Here is a 24,533-nt window from a genome sequence, read left to right as displayed (position 1 = left end):
AACGCATCAATAAAGTGGTTAATACAAAATGTATAGAGAAAAAAAATCTGCATTCGATGAGACCAAAAGGGAATTTTTGGACCACCAGTCACCACATAGCTCCACCTTAAAGTTGAACCAACTCACATTCATTTTGAGGACTGTGGGAAACAGTAGGTAATTTTTTTATTGCAGCCTCCCGCAACTGTGACTCTGCGTACACTTCACGTCGCACTGCAATAAGCAAATGCAAAAAAATTAAACAAATTGGCTGTTACATTTGACATGATAGCCGTCTTAAGATACGTGAGATAGTGGCACCTGTACCTGCAGTCTCTGATTTGGGCGTGGTCGTACTACAGTTGGGAGCAGTTGCTTTTTTCATGTCGTCTTGGGAGCCATAATCTACATTATGAGTGGAAGTGGACTCCAACAGCTATTCCCCATTGCTTACGTGCAGGTATCATAAGAAAACATGATAGCTGGTCTTGCTTATTCAAGGGAAGTTCGTGCACGTATTTTTGCAATTTGGCTCTCGCGCATGTTATCCTCACAGTAACGAGTGACAATGAGAGAACACACCATCACCTTGAAGAATGGTTCAAATGGCTCTGAGCACTATGGGACTCAACTGCTGAGGTCATTAGTCCCCTAGAACTTAGAACTAGTTAAACCTAACTAACCTAAGGACATCACAAACATCCATGCCCGAGGCAGGATTCGAACCTGCGACCGTAGCGGTCTTGCGGTTCCAGACTGCAGCGCCTTTAACCGCACGGCCACTTCGGCCGGCCTCACCTTGAAGAGACGTCTACCTCAGCAAATCCCTTGGAAGACCTTGATCATGAAACTCTGAAGCACATGTTTGCACAGAAGCTTGAAGAGCTGGAACTAAATGGTTCCACTGCAATTTATGGATTCTCTACGTCAACACGATTGATAAAGCAGTTCATACAGACTGAGACGAGTGGCGAGTAGGAACCATTTTATGCCAGTGGGCTTTTTCTGTGTTCTAAATCTAGGTACCTCTATTTAAAAGACATGATGGGCCTTGGAAAGAAAATATGCCAAGAAGACTATACACAGTTTTCGCTCTATGGGTGATATACCGCCAGAAGATCTGATAATTTTTAGAGTATGTTATGGTTTGACTTGACGACTGAGTACACCCTCGTTGAGAAGTAACAGAGATCACCGTCATGGTCGCGGCATTTCAATCAGTAGTCTGAGTACATAGATTCTTACCATGCCAACTATTACCACAGTGACTCAGTAGGTTGGAGAGTTTCGAAGGGTATTGTCCACGACCTTGGAGCAACATGTTTTGAGGGATGCTATAGTACAGCGTGATACTGAAGTCAATCGGAAGTGGTTTCAAACCCATGACCATTTTCCTGTTATTTTATTGTGCCCATCAGCAGAGGAATCGTCGGAGATGACTCACTCAACTGCTACAGAGCCTTTGAAATTGGCGATACCTGAGTGACAACACGTTTGTCCGTAGAAAAGAAAGAATAATGAATGTTCAAGGATTCAGATCTAAGGTGACCATTTATAGGGAGTATATACCGAAGAAACCTGAAACCATATTCCAACGGATATTTCCTCAAGAATCCCGATGAACAGTTTAAAGAATTCTTTCATTATGAGGTGACACCCAAACCTCTCTCTCTGTTCGATGTAGATGGAATGGGAAAGACTCCGAAATCAATGTTATATTACTTGTTCACACCACCGAATGAGGTAAACCTGAAAGGAGCAGCTTTTACCGCAGAAGGTGGATTTCTTCTCCACCGCGTTGTGTGGAAGAATGGTGAAATATTCCTATTAATTCTAACCATATACATTGAGTACCTAAAAAGATATCACATTCGAATTGCGGCCAGTGTGGTGTATTCCAGTGGTTAATGGTGGTCATTAGCTTGCTTACTGAGAGGCTTCTCAGTAAAGCAAGCTAATGAAGACGCAGACCGATCGTTGACACGGCCCTTTTGGTATCACAGGAGCAGGAGAACGTTGTGGTAGTTGATGAGGATACTGACCTTCCGCCGGCCGGTGTGTCCGAGCGGTTCTAGGCGCTACGGTCGCAGGTTCGAATACTGCCTCGGCATGAATGTGTGTGATGTCCTTAGGTTAGTTGGGTTTAAGTAGTTCTAAATACTAGGGGGCTGATGACCTCAGATGTTAGGTCCCATAGTGCTCAGAGCCATTTGAACCATTTGAACGGACCATCCCACCACGCTCATTGCCCAAGGCACACCATCGATAAAGATATATTTCTCAAAGCTTGGAAGAGGAACGACTCCATCCAAAGTATTTGGTCCTAACAGTTTCAAACTGGCAGACACCGTCAGCAGGCCACTCGTATTTCTCCACGCATGTGACACAACTTCAGCACTCTTCAAGTACTGCAAGAAGAAGGTGGTCAAAATGTTGGTCAATAATAAATGTCTTCTTGAAGATGACATTCAAGCTGAAGGTACTGCCGAACTAGCCTACGATTTTTAACAACCCTCTGCGGAGGTAGGGCATGAGATACCATCCATACCATCAATACCGAAGCAGCCCGCCAGCATTTCTTGAGAACTTACCTGCAGGTATAAGTGTGGTTAGGACACCAGATGGACCCGCTCCTCTCAGGAAGGCAGGCTTCAAATTTTGGTCTTGATCCCAAGACTTAAATGAGGCGACAAAAGTTACAGACTCTGAAGAGCCGTATGTGAGAGAACGGACTCCCAATCTGTAATTACGTACTTTGGGTAGCTGACTGGCCCTACGACAGTAAAACGTCGACGTCTGTGAAACTTATCTACCTAAGTAACTTTGTCCATTTTCATCTGCAAACCATTAACTATATATTCAGTAATCAGTATTCTGACAGGTTTGAGGCGGCCCGCCACGAATTCCTCTCCCGTGCCAAACTCTTCTTCTCTTGCAGCTTACGTCCATAACAATTTGCGGGAAGTATTTCAATCTACGTCTTCCTCCATAGTTCCTACCCTCTCCAGCTGCGTCTAGTACCATGGAAATTATTCCCTGATGCTGTAACAGACCTATCATCCTGTCCCTTCTTCTTATCAGTGTTTTCCATATATTCCTTTTCTCTCCGATTCCACGAGAATTGTCTCATTCCGTGCCTTATCAGTCCACCTCATTTTCAACATTCGTTGTAGCATCACATGTCAAATGTTTCGATTACCTTCTCTTCCTGTTTTCCCATAGTTCTTCTTTCACTGGCATACAATGCTGTGGTCCAAATGACCGTTCTCAGAAATTATTTCCTTCTCGCTCCGTCCATCACGGGTTACTTTGCTGCCTAAGTAGGATAGTTCCTTAAATTCATATGCTTCATCACCATCAATTCCGATGTTGTTTCTCGCTATCCTAATTTCTGTTACTCCTCATTACTTGACTCTTACTCCATGTTCTGTACTCAGTACACTGTTCGTCCCATTGAGCAGATCATGTAATTATTCTTCATTTTCACTGAGGACAGCAATTTCATCAGCGAATCTTAAGATTGGTAAACTTTCAAGCGAAATTTTAATTTCACTCTTTAACCTATTTTTTATTTCCATCAGTGCTTCTATGTGTATAAACTGAACAGTAGGGGCGAAAGACTACATCCCAGTCTTACACACTTTTTAATCCGAGCTCTTCTTTCTTTGTCTTCAACTCTTACTATTCCCTCTTGGCTCTTGTATGTGTTATGTATTACCCGTCTCGCCGTGTAGCTAACCCCTGTTTCGAAAATCTTGCACCATTTGACATTGCGAACACTTTTCCCATGTCGATAAATTCTACGAACGTGCATTGATTTTTCTTTAGTCTTGTTTCCATTATCAACCGCAATGTCAGAACTGTCTCTCTTTTACCTTTACCTGTCTCAAAGCCAAATTGATCGTCATTTAATACGTCCTCAATTTTCTTTTCCATTCTTCTGCATATTATTCTTGTCAGCAGCTTCGAAGCATGAGCTGTTAATCTGATTGTGTTGTAATTCTCGCACTTGTCGGCTATTGTAGTCTTTGCAGTTGTGTGAATGACATTTTTCCGAAAGTCATGTGGTGTGTCGCCAGACTGATACATTCTGCACAGTAATGTGACCAGTCATTTTGTTGCCACTTCCCCCAAATATTTTAGAAATCGTAACTAAGTTTTATCTATTCTTATTTCCTTATGTGATCTTAAGTCTTGTGAAGCTCATTTAAATTCTGATCCTAGTACTGGATCATCTATCTGTTCCATAATGACTCCTGGTTTTTCTTCTATGACATCAGACAGACACTTACAGGGGCTTCCAATGTATTCTTTCCGCCTATCTACTCTCTCCTCTGCATTTAACAGCGAATTCGCATTGAACTCTTGATATGACTGTCCCTACATTTAAATACACCAAAGTTGTTTTGACTTTCCTGTTTGTGATGTCAGTCCATACGACAATTATATACTTTTGCATTTCTTCACATTTTTCATGCACGATTTTGCCTTAGCCTCCCTGCACTTCCCGTTTATTTCGTTCCTAGATGACTTAAATATCTGTGTTGCTGAATTTCCCTAACCGTTTTTTACAGCATTTCTTAATAACTCATGTCAAGTACTTCTTCTCTTACTCATGTTTTCTTCTCAGTCACATTCTTTTACCTAAATTTTTCTTTCCATCTTCTGTGATTGCCCTTTATAGAGATATCCATTTCTCTTCAGCTGAAATTGCTACTGAGCTGCAGTCATGGACTGTGCGGCTGGTCAAGGCGGAGGTTCGAGTCCTCCCTCGGGCATGGGTGTATGTGTGTTTGTCCTTAGGATAATTTAGGTAAGTAGTGTGTAAGATTAGGGACTGATGAATTTAGCAGTTAAGTCCCATAAGATTTAACACACATTTGAACACTTCTTTTTTTTTTCTACTGAGCTACTCCTTATAGCAGTATCTTTAGGCTTAGAGAACTTCAAGCGTATCTCGTCAGTCCTTTGTATTTCCGTATCTCACATCTTTGCTTGTTGACTCTCCCTGACTAGTGTCTTAAAATTTAGTTTACTCTTCATCACTACTAAATAGTGATATGAATCTCTATATTCTCCAGGGTATGCCTTGCAATCTGTAACGTTCCCTGGCAAACTCACGCTATTAATAAACTAAAATTTATTTGTACCATATACGCCGCTCTGAGCAATTTGTACATACTGTAATTATTTAACAAAAAATATTATTGAATTTTGTGTAAAAAACATTTGTTATTATTGTAATATTTTTTGTAGTAATATTCTCTCTGTATTTAGGATGGTAATATTTCTATATTCATTATGTAATTGCGAAATGTGTCAATATCTGCGATAACAGAGATGTGAAATTCAGCCAGTGGAAAATAATGTCGTGAGATTACAAAGAAATGTTAATAGTCAGCAGTAGTATAAAAGAACCATGTACTATGTATTCTTTGGTCTTCCTCCTGTAGAGCTGAAAGCGATAGGAAGCTGTAACGAAGTATTTGATGAATGGGTAGACGTCATTTGTCTGTATCTAGATTTAGTCGCCATTGAAGGAGAAATTACGAACTAATGTGAGTTGAATATTTGTTGTGGTCTAAATATATTGAAATTTATCAAAAGTGTGTATTATTAATGTAAATTAGCTTGCCCATGTCATCTATAATATTTCTTTAAAGAATTTTCAGCATTTTAGCGGTGTTGCTGGACTGTGCCGCGACCGATCGATTTGCAGCGGCGGCACATTTAAAAAAATTGTTCCGCTAAGAAAAATTAATCAAACCCGTAAATCGGGAACAGATAAAAAATTAACAGTGAATTAAGAGAATGTTCTTCTTTTACAGCGATCCAGAGACTGACGGATTTTAAAAATAGTTACACATTTGTGCATTCGTAGGCGGATAGTTAATGTTGAAATTTAACAATTTTGGTTCTTTCAAATAACTTAAATGTATAGTGATGTGTGTTTTGTCAGTGATAATTAAACGTCGGCTTGGCAATATTTAACCATTTTCTGCTAATAGAGACAGTCTTGTGTTCCATAGCTAACACCGGGAAAGAATTCAGTAATATTTAAAAAAAAAAAAAAACACTGCATTTAGAAAATGTGTGCCAAGGCCGAATTATGTAAAGGATTTAATACTCAGATAAATATTCTTAATAATCAGTAACATGAGCATACGTAATTTTTAAATGATACGTAAATTCTTCTGTGCAAATGAATTTTCGTATTACCACACGTAAATAAGAGTAGTGGTTCAACAACAAAGTTCGAACGTACGTAAAGAAAGAAAATTAATTAACTCAAAAAAGGCAAATTAAAAAAAAGGTAACTGATTATTTAATTTTTCTTCTTCTATTCTTTAATGAAATTTAAATCATTTCATTAAAAATCCAGTATATAATTTCAGAATATTTGTCTGACCATGATGTATTCTGAAATTTTTCCTCAAACTCCTGGCCTTTTCCAAGTATATCTCCTCCTCTTGTGAGCCTTAACAGAGTATTCGCTGTTACTAGCTGAAATTTACTACACAACTCATTTAGCTTTTCTGTTTCCTCTCTCATTCCTTGTGCCAAGCCCATCTTCTCCTGTAGCCCTTTCTTCTATTCCTTCCCCTACAATTTTAATCCAGTCCCCCATGACTATTAGAGTTTCATCTCCTTTTACGTAATGAATTACCCGTTCAGTATCCTCACAGACTTTCTCTATCTCTTCATCTTCAACTTGCGTCGTCGACGTCTACAGCTGATCAACCGTTGCTTGTTGTCGAACACATCACTGAACTGCTCACCGCAACACACTCTCCGCCCTACCTTCATTTTCATAACGAATCCTACTGCCGTTATAGCATTTTGAGCTGCTGTTGACATTACCCTGTACACATCTTGGCGGGTGTCTTATTTCCACTTCACATCACTGACCCTCACTATATCTATACGGAGCCTTAGAATCACTCTTTTTAGATTCTGTAGCTTCCCTACCGCGTTCAGACCTCTGACATTCCAAGCCCCAACTCGTAGAACTTTAAACTTTCGTTGATTTTTCAGTCTCTTTCTAATAGTCATCTCTCCCCTAGCAGTCCTCTCCTAGATATCCGAAGAGGGGACTATAGCGGAATCTTTTGCCAATAGAGAGAATACCATACTTTTTCAATTACAGACCACAAGTCCTATGGATGTACATTATGTGCCTTTAATGGAGTTGTCTCCATTGCCTTCTCCATCCACATGCCGTTGATCATTGCAGGTTCACCCGTCTTTAGGGGTAGTTTGCAACCCCAAGGACCAGAGAGGGCCCTGAACGTCTTTCCACTCCTCCGCCCTATTGGACAAGGTAGTTGGCAGGGTATGGATGACTTCTTATGCTGGAAGCTTTTGGCTGTCAAAGCTGATGACTTTTATTCAAAATTTAAGCGGTGGCAGGTTTCAAATACGAAGGCGAGGACGTTTTGATTAATGATCAAAAACTTCATCCCTAGAACACAGATTATTTTAAAATATGATAATCACAAACTGATCCCAAGTACTGTGTTTCTTATCTTACCTCCATTATTATCCATTATTATGAAATATAATGATAACTAACTGATTTCAAGTAGTGTTTCTTATCATACCTTCATTTTCATATCAGCTGAGTGGGTCTTAACATATTCCATATGAATCCATTTTTTAATATTAACTTTTTATATATTATGCAATGCTAGTATATATTGTGTTACTGTATTTACTAATTACAAGACTAGTACAATGGAGTGCTATGGTGGTATATTTAATGTGATGTAAAAAGCTCTTATTCAAGACCTCCAGTTTAAACAGTCTTCATTGATGGTGAGAAATGAACAAAATTTATTATGAAGCTGTACAGAAACGGGTGGTCGAAGAAATTCACTTTTGGTGTCATCAGATGCAAAATTTATTCATTTATAACTTTTTCCGGGACCAATTTATTGACAGGTGGGTTAGTTTATATTTCCGAAATGCCGAAGTTAAAACAGAATTTTTTCTTAAATATATAAAATTTGTCCAACTTTGATTAGCAGTAGTATGGGAATGAGTAGTCGAAAAACACTACTGGCCTGTTATTGCTGAGACATTCTGAACAGTGAGGAGCAGGCCTATGGCTATCTACGGTTGGGTGCTGGGCAGGCGGCACGATTCGTAGGACAGCTGGCGGGGCTGACATGACGTAGCGCCACCACACCTCACCTCACCTGTCAGCCTCCGGCGTGATGTCGACTACATGGCCATCAGCAACCAGGTGATGTGACGTCACCGCATGGCCACATCGGCAGCTGTCAGCTACAGGCGGCCTGACCCTGCCCCATCCCAAGGCGACTGGACAAGCAGCCAGCTGACATGACTACGCTGGAGCAGCCCACAGGCGACAGAGGCAGGCCTTCTCATCCCTTTCGCTGATGCCAACAGAGAGGGAAAGGAATTTCAGGTGCTGCAGTGCATCAGCAGGAGAGTTTCGCCTGCACCTAGCAGGTAATGGAGACTCACCGGTGACCTCATGGACCACCTGCGGCCACCCCTGTTTGATGCAGGAGTCTTGAGGGACCAGACCTGAACATAAAGCTGTTGCCAACGAGACCGGTGGGACTAGAGAGGTAACCAAGCGATTTGTGTCTCCAGACTCTTACTGAAACACTAACATCTGTTCCTGTAGGACTGTCTTCAATACGAATGGTAGTTTTTCAGCTGTTGCCCATATTTTGACTCTCACTAGTCTAGGTGTCCACCTGTTGCTGCCATAGACAGGAGACATTTCTGCCACAGACACCATTGCCACCGCTGAGGACGGGTAACCCTTCTATTAAAACCTGCTCACCCTCTAGGGCTGTCATAATCAACCAGTTACACACGTTATGACTGTAGTGCTGTGTTTATTTGTGTGGCTAATTTAAAGTTAATGTCCAGACTCCCTGAAGACACTTTAGAGGGAAGCAGTGGAAAACTTAACATGTATTTGTGTTATTTTTTTCTTATTTTTGTGTGCCTTTCTGTATTTATTTTATTAGGTTAGAGGTAATTTTTTGATTTTCTTTCCTACAATGTTTGTCATGAGAGACAACACCATTTACAGAGGTAAACTGGTGTACAAGGTCACTCTCATCCAAAACTTAAGGATGACAAAGGATCAAACACAACAAATACACTAATATTCAAACCACTTTTAGAAATTGGTTCATGTTTTTATTTTGTTTTTGTCATTTGTGTTAAGTCACACTATGTTTCACATGACATTTAAATGTAATTTATTTTATGTTAACACCAATACATCGTTGTAGTTAAAGCAATTACAACGCTCGGTCACAAAATTTAAGCCTTTTTACCAGGTTTCAACACTTCTATGAATGTCTTCACCAGAAATTAAATATTTAAATTGTCATGTCACGTATAAAATAAATCCTAAGCGAAAAAGCTTTAGTCACAATTTTGAAGTATAATGCATGGAAAGCAAGCCTCTACGAACTGCTCGTATATGTCGAGGTACAGGTAGAATCAGACTGACGTGCCCGGAATGTTCTTTTGACTGAATGTGTAACCCGTAGAAAGCTTGTATCGAGGAGGCTGTACTGGAGGTGACCAAGAACATGGAGTGATCGGAATTGGGGGCCATAAATGCTAAGCAAAGGAACCTAGCCGTGTGAGTGATTGTTTGAGTATTCAGTGGGTGTTACCTTCTTCTAGCTGAAGCTCTCTCCGCCTTCTGCTTAGCGCTGGTCAGATTGGTCAGCAGGGAACCTTTCACAAAACATTTCACCTGGGACAGGCACTAGTCCATCTTGGAAGGTTGCCAGATGGCTGAAAGTGGGTGAGGAAGCAATTTCGGAGAGACTCCTGTAAACTGAGCATTTGTTAAGCGGTGGGAAAGTCATAAAACGCCATACAATCTCATGTTAGAAGCTGGGACGATATGGACAGAATGGCTGGCATATGGTGTCTAGTGGAGGTCGGACTGTACCCCGCACCGTCCTGACGACAATAAGGTGCCAGACTCTATTATCGAGTAACTAAACCATATATTGCGTGATCATGTCCGTCTGGGAAGCTTAACAGTCATCTTTCAGACGTTGGAAATGGTCGGGGCAGAAAGATTAGATTACTCTGTAAATGAGAGACTGTGGTCCCGTCTAGGAAGATGACTTCTGCCAAAACATAGCCATGCTTACCTTGACGACGACGCCTCCCTTGTATAAATTCTCCTTTTTTGTACGAGAAAGATATGGAGGCGGTGAATGGTTCTGTCTCTATACACAAAGGAGAGGCTTGCCCCCCAGCGTGGGAACCCTGGTGCTGTGTTTGGATTAGCTACCAGGCCAACAGAACAGTCAAGAGGGGAAATTCAATGATCAGATTACGGTTCGAATGGTTTGTGCAATGTGGGGGCCGTTTCATTTGCAAATTCGGTTCCCGTGCCGAGGCTTAGTGAAAAGTGGTTGAGATTCTTTGCGGACTCCGTCTTCTGGTTCTTCCCTGGCGGAGAACTTCAGTTCTTTCCCTGGTGGGAACTGGCGGACTGTACCTTGTGGTGGACTAAGAGCGTGTGGCAGCTTCCAACTGTACCGACAATGGAACTGCACATCACCTCTGACATATGGTGTGTGACAAGGATGAAATTATTCATCCTCAGTCGGCCATGTGACGTTTGATAATTCCAGCACATACCGCCATGCTGATAACCAGAACGCCAGACCGTGGAGTTTACATGTGTTTGTATTCGCATCAGTACATTATAGCTGCTGCAGCGACCGACCATCGCCCACGGCGTGCCATTTTCTGCCCCCGCCTGAATCAAGGTGAAACAGTAAAGTCCTGCTGCACCAGCGTAGGGCTGTTAAATGATATTCACAGCTCCCTGCTCTGAGGTGAACCACAGTTTGTGGTATAATTGATCGTAGTTGATTCCATTTGAACACAGTCGGGCCACACGCTTAAATACGGCACTGTTCTTGTTGATACTCCTCCTACTATTCATTGTTTTTATTGTGCTGGTGCATGGGTATTCTAGCAATTTAAAATTTAAAGTCCGCAGCTCGTGGTCGTGCGGTAGCGTTCTCGCTTCTCACGCCCGGGTTCCCGGGTTCGATTCCCGGTGGGGTCAGGAATTTTCTCTACCCCGTGATGACTGGGTGTTGTGTGCTGTCCTTAGGTTAGTTAGGTTTAAGTAGTTCTAAGTTCTAGGGAACTGATGACCATAGATGTTAAGTCCCATAGAGCTCAGAGCCATTTTTTAAAATTTAATATTATTTAATTAGTTAATTTTATTATTAGTTTGACTTTTGAGAGTGATTAGATGCATACTTCAACAAAAGTCACTTGAGTATAGTACACTTAAAAGACTCATGTGAGTAGCACTTAATTTGAAGCTTATTGACAAGATAATACTTTCCCTGTGTAAAGATAATAACATATAGCTTCACCAAGACTTATATTTATCGTTAAAGGGAGCGATAGCTTGGAACAACAGCAATGAAACTGCAGTTGCCAAATGTGCTCGGCACAGAAAATGAAAATGCCTTCATCATTTCTTGACCAGAACGGTTCTGCGCTTCCTCATTACTGTACACATCTACCAATTGTTAAAACAGTAATGTACAAACTATTTCAAATACAAAGTAATTAAATCTGAAAAAGTTACAACATGAAAGCAAAGCAAATACGCCAAATGTAAATAGAAAACAGAAATACAACATAAGATATTTTAAATTTCGTAAAATTGAAAGATATACATATCTGGGAAATACTTATTAAACAACACAACACTACCATCGGCACTGAGGCGGATACACGTAATGCGCGCATACAGCGGTATTGCCATTTTTCAAGCTTATCTCTGACCGTGGCTTGTATGGAATACCATCTACCATACATGACTGAATTTGGTTTTAACGATGCCATACCTTTAGCTACTAGTCAAATGTCGAAATGAAAAACAAAATAGTGCTGGGAGGAGTTTTGGAACAAAATGACTTTTTCGACAAATCTAGGTGTATCGTTGTAAAGCGAATTAAAGGCCAATGAACTTTTACCTGAAATAGTTTTTCATATCTGTTACTGTTTCAGCAGCTTTCATTCGGAAATGTTATTACTCCATCCGAACAAGCCCCGTAAGGCCCAGCGGTACCGACGGACCGTCGTGACATCCTCGGCCGATAAGCGTCACTGGATGCATTCAGGAATATTAAACAAATTTTTTTAAGGAAGTTTTTCACCCGTTAACCGCCATATAAGCACGTACATAAAAATACGTATCTCTTACTTCACTCCACACTACAACATCTTCAGAGTAGATGAAGACTTAGATAGATTCACTTGTCAGATTTGAGGTGACAGACTTCATTTTGTTCTCGTGGCCTCTGATTCTACTTCTTCTCTCAATTACTGCCAGCATGTCCTGTTTGTCGTGGCGGATGATTCTTCCTAGGATACGCAGACAATGTTCATTTAAATCTTTCCACTTCAATTACAACAACAGCCTAAGAGGGCTTACAATCAAGTACGTTTTCTTTTTTCTCTATGTCTGATCGGGACTTGTATTAGAAGAGAGGGTGTGAGAATGTGATCTCATCTGCTTTGCAAGTTATTAAAATAAAATTGTTGAAGTTCTCCAGCAGACAGTCTACAACAAGCATTGCTGTGTACTGAATATGATAAAGTACTATATGAAAGATAATGTAACTTAATTTCTCCCATCTAGGTGGACCTCACATATTTGTCTGCTCAATAGGCATCAGCGTACAATTTTACTTTACAACGAGAGATCTAGGTATTTTACAATTTATTCATAAAGTTTTATAGTAAAACGTTGTGGAGCTTTTTCCTCTTCATTATTTATTGTTTCATGTAGAAGAGCTCATAATACTGAAGCATAACAGAAATGGAAGTATAGAATAGCACTTCTCCAATAACACGTGCCATAAAATAGACGAAGATGACCAGAAATGTGAAACTCGCAGCACAAAAAGATAACAAGATGTCGATTTATACAGCGAGAGAAAGTCATATGTACTGAACTCCTTTCCGTACCATTCTGTTCGATGAAATCCACACCCAAGCAACTGGAGAGGACGCGCGATGATTTTCCTACATTTTGTAATCTGGTAATTTGACTTATTAAAATTACCTCTACTTTATTTATTCGGCAGTCATCATTTCTTTCCTTTCTCCTACCGTGTATTATTCTTTCGATAATGAATCTACTGAATAGAGACTTATCCAACATATAAACTTTCATTCCTACGCGTGTGAGTTATATTGTGCGCCATTGGTCGCATGTATTTCCACGAGCGGGACTCGTGAAATTACGGGAAGGGATTAATAATTTACTTAATAAGTCTTTTTAAGCTATTATTCAAAATAATTGTAGGAATAACAATAAGAATATAAAACCTCTACTGCAAATTTGGTAAATTTGTTTATCGCCACTTTTTAGTTCTTTCTTTTTCTGTTATAAATATTTCCTCATTACACATTTTCATAATTTGATGTGAATAAAAAATATTGTTTACTTACTCATAAGCAGGAACGCATAACTTTGCTATCTATAACGAAAATCAGTGGATCAGGGTATAACATTTAATTCAGTACATCGAAAAGTAACATATGGAGTTGTATTAGAAGAGACAAGACCTGATGTCATTTGCATCCATACACCTTACCAGCGACACAGCTCCATTTCTGGACACAAAACGCCAGCCCCCACTGTCTGACTACGGTCCTACGAAGGCGACAACGGTAACAGGAGTAGCAGGCATTCACAACAAAGCGTTGCATCAGAAGACCACCCTGGCGCTCTTTTTCCGTCCCAGATCGCAGTTATCATATATTTCTTTTAGTAGAAATGCAAGTAAAATTTAATCCAATATATTTACATCGTTTCATTAGATAGTTTTTGTCACATGACAATAAAATTTTACGTAGTTCCATTTCTGTTAACGTGCATCTGTTCTCCGGAGAAGATAATTCAGGCAGCTATTTTAAAGCCTTCGTTGTCTATGTTGCTAACACTCACTCTTCAAGCTACCAATTCATTCCTGGGGGAATCTCCACCAACCCTATTTTAGATTCAAAGTATGTGAAGTGCTCGTGTGAAATTGATAATCATTAGAGGACCACAGAGCTATGGATTGACTGCAGATGATGATAGTTATGACGACGGGCCCGTCAGATGACTATGCTAGGTCGTCACCACCTTTCTATTTATGACTGCGTACTGACAACGGTTTTACGTTCTATATTTGGCCAACAAGTTCGGCAGATCTCCCCCCCCCCCCCCCCCCAAACTGAGAAAGCTTGGAGCATTTTGAACCGGGACCTCCGGACGTCTCGAGATTTTGACGAACTAACACCCCAATTGGACAGAACTTGGCACGATACCCCTCAGGAGGATATCTAACCCTATCGAACAATTCTAAGCCGAATAACTGCTTGCATAATACCCAGAGGTGAACCAATGCTGTATTGAGTTGATGAGTTATGAAACTATTTCTCTTGAATGAATCATCATTGTTTTTCTGACATTATAATTCTTTGCCTCTCCGTATATGTACACCATATCTACCGATTGTCCTCCCAACCAATAATGATGCATTGTCTTTGTTTTAGAGTATACTTTACGTTTAATGCAATTTTGTCATATGATGACATGGTTGGAGACAGTAGCTGTTACTTGAAGACAAATGTTGTTGGTTTTGAGACAGCAACCTGCCACAAATTTATTTTCAGTTCCTTTATTCAAAAGGTACCGTTACCGGTTTCGAATCATTACGATTCATCTTCAGACGGTTTTCATGCTTTCATTACAACATGTGGCGCGTTTTCTTACAGATTAATTGCGTGAAATATCGGTTTGGAGTGCTTGTTGTCATAGTTTTCGTCCATCAGATGTCAATACATTCCCACAGCAGTCTTATCGTTGCACAAGTGAATTTTTCTCACTGAACTCTTTAGATTTGTCACAGAATAGATTTCTAACATGCACCACATGTTCTGATATATAAAAGTGCTTGAAAACCTATGAGTGTCAGAGATGCTATGATAAAAAAAAAAAACGCACCACATGTTGTGATAAAAGCCTGAAAACCGTCTGAAGATTAATCATAATGATTCGAAGCCAGTAACGGTTCCTTTTCATTAAAGGAACTGAAAACATATTTGTCGCTGTTTGCTGTCTCAACACCATCTTCATTACGTTTTCCCTGCTCATCACGCGCTTTCAGGAGAAATTGATTTTAGGTTACGAGAAGGAGTGAAGTCTATATTTTAGGGTAATGTAACTGAACTCAGTGATCAATATCTGAAGTTCTTTCCAGAAGAAACTGATTAGCACTACCAGACCGAAGTTCTTTTCAGTACAAGACTTTCATCAACACTTACTGCTGAAGAACAAGAGCACTTTATTGATATTTATTTAGATTACACATTAAATACCTAATTCGTTTCCTCATCACTCCATCAGATTTGAAGCTTGGTGAAACAGGAATACCCGCAAACAGGTAACAAACCCTAACGAGTTTTGACACCATTTAAAATATCCAGCTTTTGTGAGTTAGGTTTCTCAGCATTGGAAGTCATCAACCAGAAATACAGATCACAAACGAATGAGGAGAACGAGATGGGAATTGTGATTTAGAATCTTGTACCGAGACTTCAAGAATATCGGATCATACACACCTTTCAGCTAAACTAGGAAGCAAAATATAGTTGTATAATCGTAAAAATGAGCCTACTAAACGGAAGTCAGTATTGTTTTCTATGCATAGATAATCACGCTATAATGGTGATGAAATGCCCGTGAAACAACTGGAGTAATACAATATAGTCACATACTGAGGAGTTCAGACTTAAAGTAAAACATTTGATTGCATCTTGTCATATACCAGTAATAGATAAAACACTTACTGGAGGTCAGCCACACAACTATCTGCGTAATCATGCACTATTTACTGACAGCAACCAATAAAACGATAATATAAAGTTTCAACAATGCAATTTACTAGTCATAAGATTCATAAGATACAACTTACTTAATAGAAAATTTTTAATGAACCGAACTATGAATATCGCGTGAAATACCGTAACCAATTCCCACTAAGCACTAAGTACTGAAATATATGGAAAATGGCACAACCAACGTTGTCATGAAAATGATTGCTGGTGAGCAGACGTGTGGTGTGTGATACATCAAACTATAAGCTATGAAGTAAGTCTAAAGAAGAGTACTGCGATGCACACAGAGTATGATAGAGGGACACTCATCGCAACTGAACAACCAAAGACACATTCCTCCATATTTCATGTAGTCCTTAAGCAGGGATGGACCAAGGATACTATGACCTACGTCAGAAAAACCACCAGAAAACATGTGCCAGGGTATACCATACTGTGTGTAAGACGTCAGTTGGTGCCTTCATGAGTAGATCGTTAACTGAGAATGTGGATGTCAAGGAACATGCCACAACACTGTGTCGGGTATTATCAATGCATTAGAGGTACACGAGTCCAATCTGAACACATCCACATGTCAACTAATAAAAGTAGTAGTCTCATCAAAACGATTACTCGTCATGCACCATGAAAACTATGTAAAGAGGGAAGAACTCGTAACACTAACACCACAATGCCAACAAATGTAATCGTTGTTACATGTCGAAGAATGAAGGTAAGCAAGTTGGTAGGTCAAGATCACGTTGACTTACGTCACGCAGGACTTGTGATAAATTAGGAAGGTACACCGTGATTATCTGTACTTTTTCAACATTGTAGTCTGTACAGAAAAGCCTGAAGATGGCGTAATATACTGCCGAAACTGTCACACCAATGAAGTAACAGTTTGCCTGAAAGGTGCTTGATCTGACATTCGTATTGAACTGCCGAGTTTCTGAACCATCTCTGAAAAGATAAACAAATCACCACTGTTATTCTCTTTTAGGAACTTAAGTTTATTAACCGCACACTTCGACTCGGATATCATGTACGAAAGAAGCCGCGGTTGTTTATGTACAGGTCAAGAGAGCCATGGACAACCACTCCATTAAAGCGAAGTTAAGGTATACTACTGAAACAAGATAATAAGGCAGTGGACAATCGTGTAGCTATGGTCCAGATTCTATGCGATATGTGCCATTAATAACGAAATCACGAAGAAGTGTGAAAAAAAGTTTGGCATTGTCGACTGGACTATAAAATCAAGTTGCAGTGTGTAAACTGTCGTGGGGTGTGCGTATTATGTACGCCAGTTTTTCCATCTTTATGGAATGAAAAACTAACTATTGTATGAAGACAGTGAACTGTTCTGATAAATACTGTAAGTAGGCTGTTTAGGTTTTTATATTGGTAACGCCCCCCCCCCCCCCCCATGAACCATGGACCTTCCGTTGGTGGGGAGGCTTGCGTGCCTCAGCGATACAGATAGCCGTACCGTAGGTACAACCACAACGGAGGGGTATCTGTTGAGAGGACAGACAAACGTGTGGTTCCTGAAGAGGGGCAGCAGCCTTTTCAGTAGTTGCAAGGGCAACAGTCTGGATGATTGACTGATCTGGCCTTGTAACAATAACCAAAACGGCCTTGCTGTGCTAGTACTGCGTACGGCTGAAAGCAAGGGGAAACTACGGCCGTAATTTTTCCCGAGGGCATGCAGCTTTACTGTATGATTAAATGATGATGGCGTCCTCTTGGGTAAAATATTCCGGAGGTAAAATAGTCCCCCATTCGGATCTCCGGGCGGGGACTACTCACGAGGATGTCGTTATCAGGAGAAAGAAAACTGGCGTTCTACGGATCGGAGCGTGGAATGTCAGGTCCCTTAATCGGGCAGGTAGGTTAGAAAATTTGAAAAGGGAAATGGATAGGTTAAAGTTAGATATAGTGGGAATTAGTGAAGTTCGGTGGCAGGAGGAACAAGACTTCTGGTCAGGTGACTACAGGGTTATAAACACAAAGTCAAATAGAGGTAATGCAGGAGTAGGTTTAATAATGAATAGGAAAATAGGAACGCGGGTAAGCTACTACAAACAGCTTAGTGAACGCATTATTGTGGCCAAGATAGATACGAAGCCCATGCCTAGTACAGTAGTACAAGTTTATATGCCAACTAGCTCTGCAGATGACGAAGAAATTGAAGAAATGTATGATGAAATAAAAGAAATTATTCAGATAGTGAAGGGAGACGAAAATTTAATAGTCATGGGTGACTGGAATTCGAGTGTAGGAAAAGGGAGAGAAGGAAACGTAGTAGGTTGATATGGATTGGGGCTAAGAAATGAAAGAGGAAGCCGCCTGGTAGAATTTTGCACAGAGCACAACTTAATCATAGCTAACACTTGGTTTAAGAATCATGATAGAAGGTTGTATACATGGAAGAACCCGGGAGATACTAAAAGGTATCAGATAGATTATATAATGGTAAGACAGAGATTTAGGAAACAGGTTTTAAATTGTAAGACATTTCCAGGGGCAGATGTGGACTCTGACCTTAATCTATTGGTTATGACCTGTGGATTAAAACTGAAGAAACTGCAAAAAGGTGGGAATTTAAGGAGATGGGACCTGGATAAACTGAAAGAACCGGAGGTTGTACAGAGGTTCAGAGAGAGCATAAGGGAACAATTGACAGGAATGGGGGAAAGAAATACAGTAGAAGAAGAATGGGTAGCTTTGAGGGATGAAGTAGTGAAGGCAGCAGAGGATGAAGTAGGTAAAAAGACGCGGGCTAGTAGAAATCCTTGGGTAACAGAAGTAATATTGAATTTAATTGATGAAAGGAGAAAATATAAAAATGCAGTAAATGAAGCAGGCAAAAAGGAATACAAACGTCTCAAAAATGAGATCGAGAGGAAGTGCAAAATGGATAAGCAGGGATGGCTAGAGGACAGATGTAAAGCTGTAGAGGCTTATCTTACTAGGGGTAAGATAGATACTGCCTACAGGAAAATTAAAGAGACCTTTGGAGATAAGAGAACCACTTGTATGAACATCAAGAGCTCAGATGGAAACCCAGTTCTAAGCGAAGAAGGGAAAGCAGAAAGGTGGAAGGAGTATATAGAGGGTCTATACAAGGGCGATGTACTTGAGGACAATATTATGGAAATGGAAGAGGATGTAGATGAAGATGAAATGGGAGATACGATACTGCGTGAAGAGTTTGACAGAGCACTGAAAGACCTGAGTCGAAACAAGGCCCCCGGAGTAGACAACATTCCATTGTAACTACTGGCGGCCTTGGGAGAGCCAGTCCTGAGAAAACTCTACCATCTGGTGAGCAAGATGTATGAAACAGGTGAAATACCCTCAGACTTCAAGAAGAATATAATAATTCCAATCCCAAAGAAAGCAGGTGTTGACAGATGTGAGAATTACCGAACAATCAGTTTAATAAGCCACAGCTGCAAAATACTAACACGAAATCTTTACAGACGAATGGAAAAACTAGTAGAAGCCGACCTCGGGGAAGATCAGTTTGGATTCCGTAGAAATGTTGGAACACGTGAGGCAATACTGACCTTACGACTTATCTTAGAAGAAAGATCAAGGAAAGGGAAACCTACGTTTGTAGCATTTGTAGACTTAGAGAAAGCTTTTGACAATGTTGACTGGAATACCCTCTTTCAAATTCTAAAGGTGGGAGGGGTAAAAAACAGGGAGCGAAAGGCTATTTACAATTCGTACAGAAACCAGATGGCAGTTATAACAGTCGAGGGTTTCCCGTCCTGACTACTCTTTCGTTAATTGTTTTTATAAATTGTTAGTCTCTTTGGTTCATTTATTTATTTTTTTAATTATTATTATTAGCGTAACAACGCATATATGGAAAGAGTGACGAGAAATTCTTTTAACAATGCTGTGCCTTTAATTTCTTTATCATCGTTACCTTTTAGTAAAATAAAATGATTCTATGGAAGTCTTATTGTTCTGGATCTGGCCTACAATTTAAAGAACGATTTTTAGTAACTGCAACCCATGCTAAGGATCAATATATCTTTCCTACTTCATAGTTATTCAAAGTTGAAATTACTGTTTTATGATCACTGATGTTACAGTTCGTACAATCGTTCAAAAACACAAGTTTGCAGTGGATTTTATTTCTTACTAGAATGCTGTTTCATACCACGACTAGCCCAAGAACATGAGACTCTCATTAAAGAAAATTACGTTATCACTATAAAATTTATCCAGATCAGAACGGAGCACAGCAAGATTCCTATCAGATTCGGTAAGTACATTAAATTATTTGCACTGTAATTTATATCCTATCAGCAGCCCGCGTCAACCTGCAACACATCATAAAATCTGCTGATCTTCACTGCCAGTCTGGGAGCTAAAAGAAATAATATTATTCTATTATTATTTTACCGCTTCCTTGCGGTATACTCGACGATATTGTAAGTCGTTTAAATACGCCGCGGCAGCGGCTCTTCTTTCTCCACACAGCTCAGCTCCACAGATAATAATTTTTTTTATATAACTGAAAAATATCTTAACATGATGGGATAATAGGCAAGCAAGCTTTAACAATTAAATAATACACGTTTTCATTTAAACAACTCTATTGAAACATTTAAATATCCCAACAATTACAGACCTGTGTAAATGCACACGTAATGGCGTACAATTCCCAATCTCGACAAAAGAATGCTACCTTCTCGCTATCTACGACAACAACAGGAGATCTTTCTCTCACAGCTTCCAGATTAAGAAGACAAAGACTTTACTTTACATCATGCATTATATACTAATTCATTTTGTGATCTCTGTACAACATTTATCTTCTGTGTCGGTCTTATTACTCGCCGACGCAGACGTTCTCAGAAATAAATAATAAGGAAAAAATACATAATTTTACACAATGACACAATATGACACATCTAATATTCTCATTATTACACAATATATTGTCTTTGTTTATTACTAGACGTTACAATGCCCCCTGGCAGCAATTGACTAACGTTGAAAATGTTCGGCAATATGCTGCCACTAACGTCTGTTTAGTTATCGTCTGTTACTTCTGTTGGAACATTCACTTTACACTACTCAGTTCTTTTACACTGTAGGTTTAATTACACTTTGTATACTGTTCTTACACTTTGCGAGGTGACCGTCAACCTAGTCCCAGGGTCATTACATTTATTTGGCTCCCCCATTCGGGCTACGTGCGATCAGAAAACCTGGGAAAACTGCGCCGGAGCCATGGTCATCTCACCAAAAGTTCAACCTCTATTCAATGTTCACATATAACAAAGGCTATTTGTGATAGTATGCTACACTTTTAGTCTCTTTGTTATCAACATAATACTTGTGTTCTGGATTGTAATATAAGTCACTTATTACACATCTTTACAATAGTATAATGTATCGTCCTTGCATTTACTCGCGACAGTTGGTTTAAAATGTCTAGCATTCGTGCGAGTATCCTTCATCAACATGACGAAAACATATTAGATCGATACATCACTAAATCCATGAATATTTTGAGTTTGTGTTGGATAACAACAAAAAAATGTTTATCACGTCTTTTCGTGTCCATTAAACACTTCTCATGTTAGTACATTAAACACATAGTTCATAGTTCATTTGAGTGACAACAATGTGGTATGGAGCTGGCGGCGCGAAGCAATTGTTGAGTAGCGTCGTCTGGAACGCCGCGTACCGACGGTCGCTGGGTTCGACGACCGGCTCTCAATAACATCGACGTCGTGCTGGCGTGGCGCCCACGCAGTCGCAAACCGCGCTGAACCATTCGCTGGTATCGGCGAGTGGCAGTGGTTTACCGCGACCGGCTGGATGGCGGCACGGCACTCGTCTCTGCTTCTCCGCATGGCTCCCCGTCGTAGCGCATGAAACAAATATTCCACAACGGTGTACTGTCTTTAAGGACACAGATTACTAGCTGTGGAAGAAGAGGCAATTTGTTAAAAGCGTTTATTGTTCAGTAAGCCGTCGCTTCACTGGTATGCACAGGATGTTTTGGCGTGATAACAGGTTTCTTGTGGCATTGTGACACTGGTATTCAGAGTTCGTCACACGCACATTGTACTACACGTTTTCATTCACTTTCACGGTTGATGCACTGCCAGAGCGTCTTTCAACACGCGAAAATGGTTCTTTACACTCATACTACATGTCTCCGCCGAGCGATGTTTGTTTAAATCGACTCCGAACGGAGCAATAACTACTGTTTTTATACATTGTCTATTGTTCGTTGAGCACTGCACTAGGACAGTCTATCACTCAACACTAGACTTATCGACGTATATATTGGTGCAGATACAACAGTCATTTTCTGTCCCTACTACACACAATATTCCGTCCTGTACTTAATTGTTTATGCACACAGTTTATTTTTTAACACCTTTTAACTGTTCTTTGCATAGTCACTCTCATTTACATAGCATTTATTTGTTTTTACCTTATCACAACACACTTTTCATATTGTTACTAGGCGTATATAGCCCTTTTGTAAAATTTTTTAAAGGTGTGTGGATTTTTTTTTTTTGTACATAGTTTTTCTTTCCTCCTTAGTGTAGCTTGCCTGGTTATCACCCATCTATCATACAGATTTTACCATGTGCATGACAGCTTGACTTGGGCATATTGCTCAATAAATACTTCATTCATCACTAACATTATTTTTAATGATTTCTCCTATATGACTACAGTGTAGGTTCTGCATTGTCTGACTTAACTCCCGTATCGCGTAATGAATATTCAAGGGCGTGTACCCAGTACACAGGCTTCAATTGAAGCATTGCTACATACAGAACGGAGTTTCCACGGAACGGGTTGTTTTTAATTAGCTTCTGCTCCAGTGTCGTTCTCAAATCACTACTGGCAGCAAACATCACATCACATAATTGTTGCATATTGCAAAGTCAATGTTTGGCTAGTAAAGACTCTCTCTCTCAGGGTTCCTTATCTTAATACAATTACAGCAATTACCTTACTCTATAAGATTGCCTCATTACTTGCACTTACACACTACACATAGAAAATGGTTCAAGACATTAATTCTTTATAAAATGATTCAAGAAATTAATCCTCACTTTGTCAACAAGAAGATTGTTCATTGTTTAATAAGCACATAATATCTTAATGACTAATTGTCTGTAAACAAAATCTGTCCTGTGTAAGCTATTGCTCACTTTCTGATTCCACTTCCTCCCAGCTTCATTACACACAAATTTCTTTTTAAATACTAACATCCTTATATTCTAAAACACAATTAACATCTTCTTACAACTATTACTCTTTATATGTGATATGTCACTGAATAAATAACTTCACGTCTTCAATGATGTCCCACTCTAACATCTTTCGAATCTCTTTGGCTACTAATTCCCTCCTCGACCAAGGGATGGAGTAGGTTGCGCGACAGTATGTTTTATGGGGCATCACCTCTATGTGATAGTGGTACCCTTTGACTATTCCTGGTCGGTCGGTAAATACCGTAGTATATTCCGATAGCAGCTGCGTCAACTGTTGCTTTTGTGTGTCATTTAAACCTTCAGATTCGTGCACTTTGGTTTTAAATGCCTCAACATTTGTCTCAAAATTTTGGTCCTCTAAATTTGGGTAATAGAGGTCTGTTGCATGTGAAAAATTATCGAGTTGTAGTACCCAAGGGTTCCTACCTTTGATATTGATTCGATTACAGCACGGCACAAGTACCTCCTTCGATTTTATCATAGATAACTCAATCCTTCTACCCCTATTAATTATGCTTAATTTCCCTACGGAGAGGTCGATCAATGCGTCCCTCTCTCGGAGAAAATCTACTCCCAGAATGCAGGCCACCTTTAATCCTTTAACCACGAGGAACGAGCTCACTATGGCTTCGCCCTCCTTATGAATCTCCACCTGCACCTGGTACTTAACTGATTGGCTCTGTGCACTAATGGCTCCAGACACCTTACAATTGTTAACCGGGAAGGTCGGAATACTATGTCCCTTTCCCAGTGCTTTAAATAACTCCATACTCATCACACTTACTGAGGCACCTGTGTCGATAATTATGTTCACTGCAACATCATTGATTCTAGCTTCAATAATAGCTTGCACATTTTCGTTATTATCTTTCTTACATTCGTGCGGCTCATTCAGTAGCTCTTTATCCATACTAACACCTTCGTTGTATCGCAGCATGCGTATCCCAGGTATATTACTATTACTCGAGTTGCTCTCACTCCCTCCCTCGGCCGTCGATGGAGAGCATATCGAGGCCGATTCTAGTTTGTTGGATTAATTACTTGTGAGGTACTTGGACGGTTATTGTCCGCGACCTCCACTATATGTACATTCTGATTTGTAGGCCGCCACGGCTGCGCAATAGGCGCGTTTTGCGGTGGTGGTCTATTGTTGTCATACCGGTCACTAGCCTGTCGTTCTGGGCTTCTACGCTGATTCTGTTGCCAATTTCGATTACTATCATTATAATTGCTCTGCCACTGACCTCGCGCATTTTTCCAGCGGTTGGTCCCTGACATTCCGGATTCGTACCTGTCGTCAAATCGACGCTTTTTGTTATAAATTGGTTGTCCATACCCGTTCTGGCCTCTACCGTTACT

The sequence above is a fragment of the Schistocerca nitens genome, chromosome 5 (genome assembly GCF_023898315.1).
Source record: "Schistocerca nitens isolate TAMUIC-IGC-003100 chromosome 5, iqSchNite1.1, whole genome shotgun sequence".
Lineage (NCBI taxonomy): Eukaryota > Metazoa > Arthropoda > Insecta > Orthoptera > Acrididae > Schistocerca > Schistocerca nitens.
The sequence above is the reverse complement of the archived record's forward strand: the minus strand, read 5'-3'. Positions refer to the sequence as shown.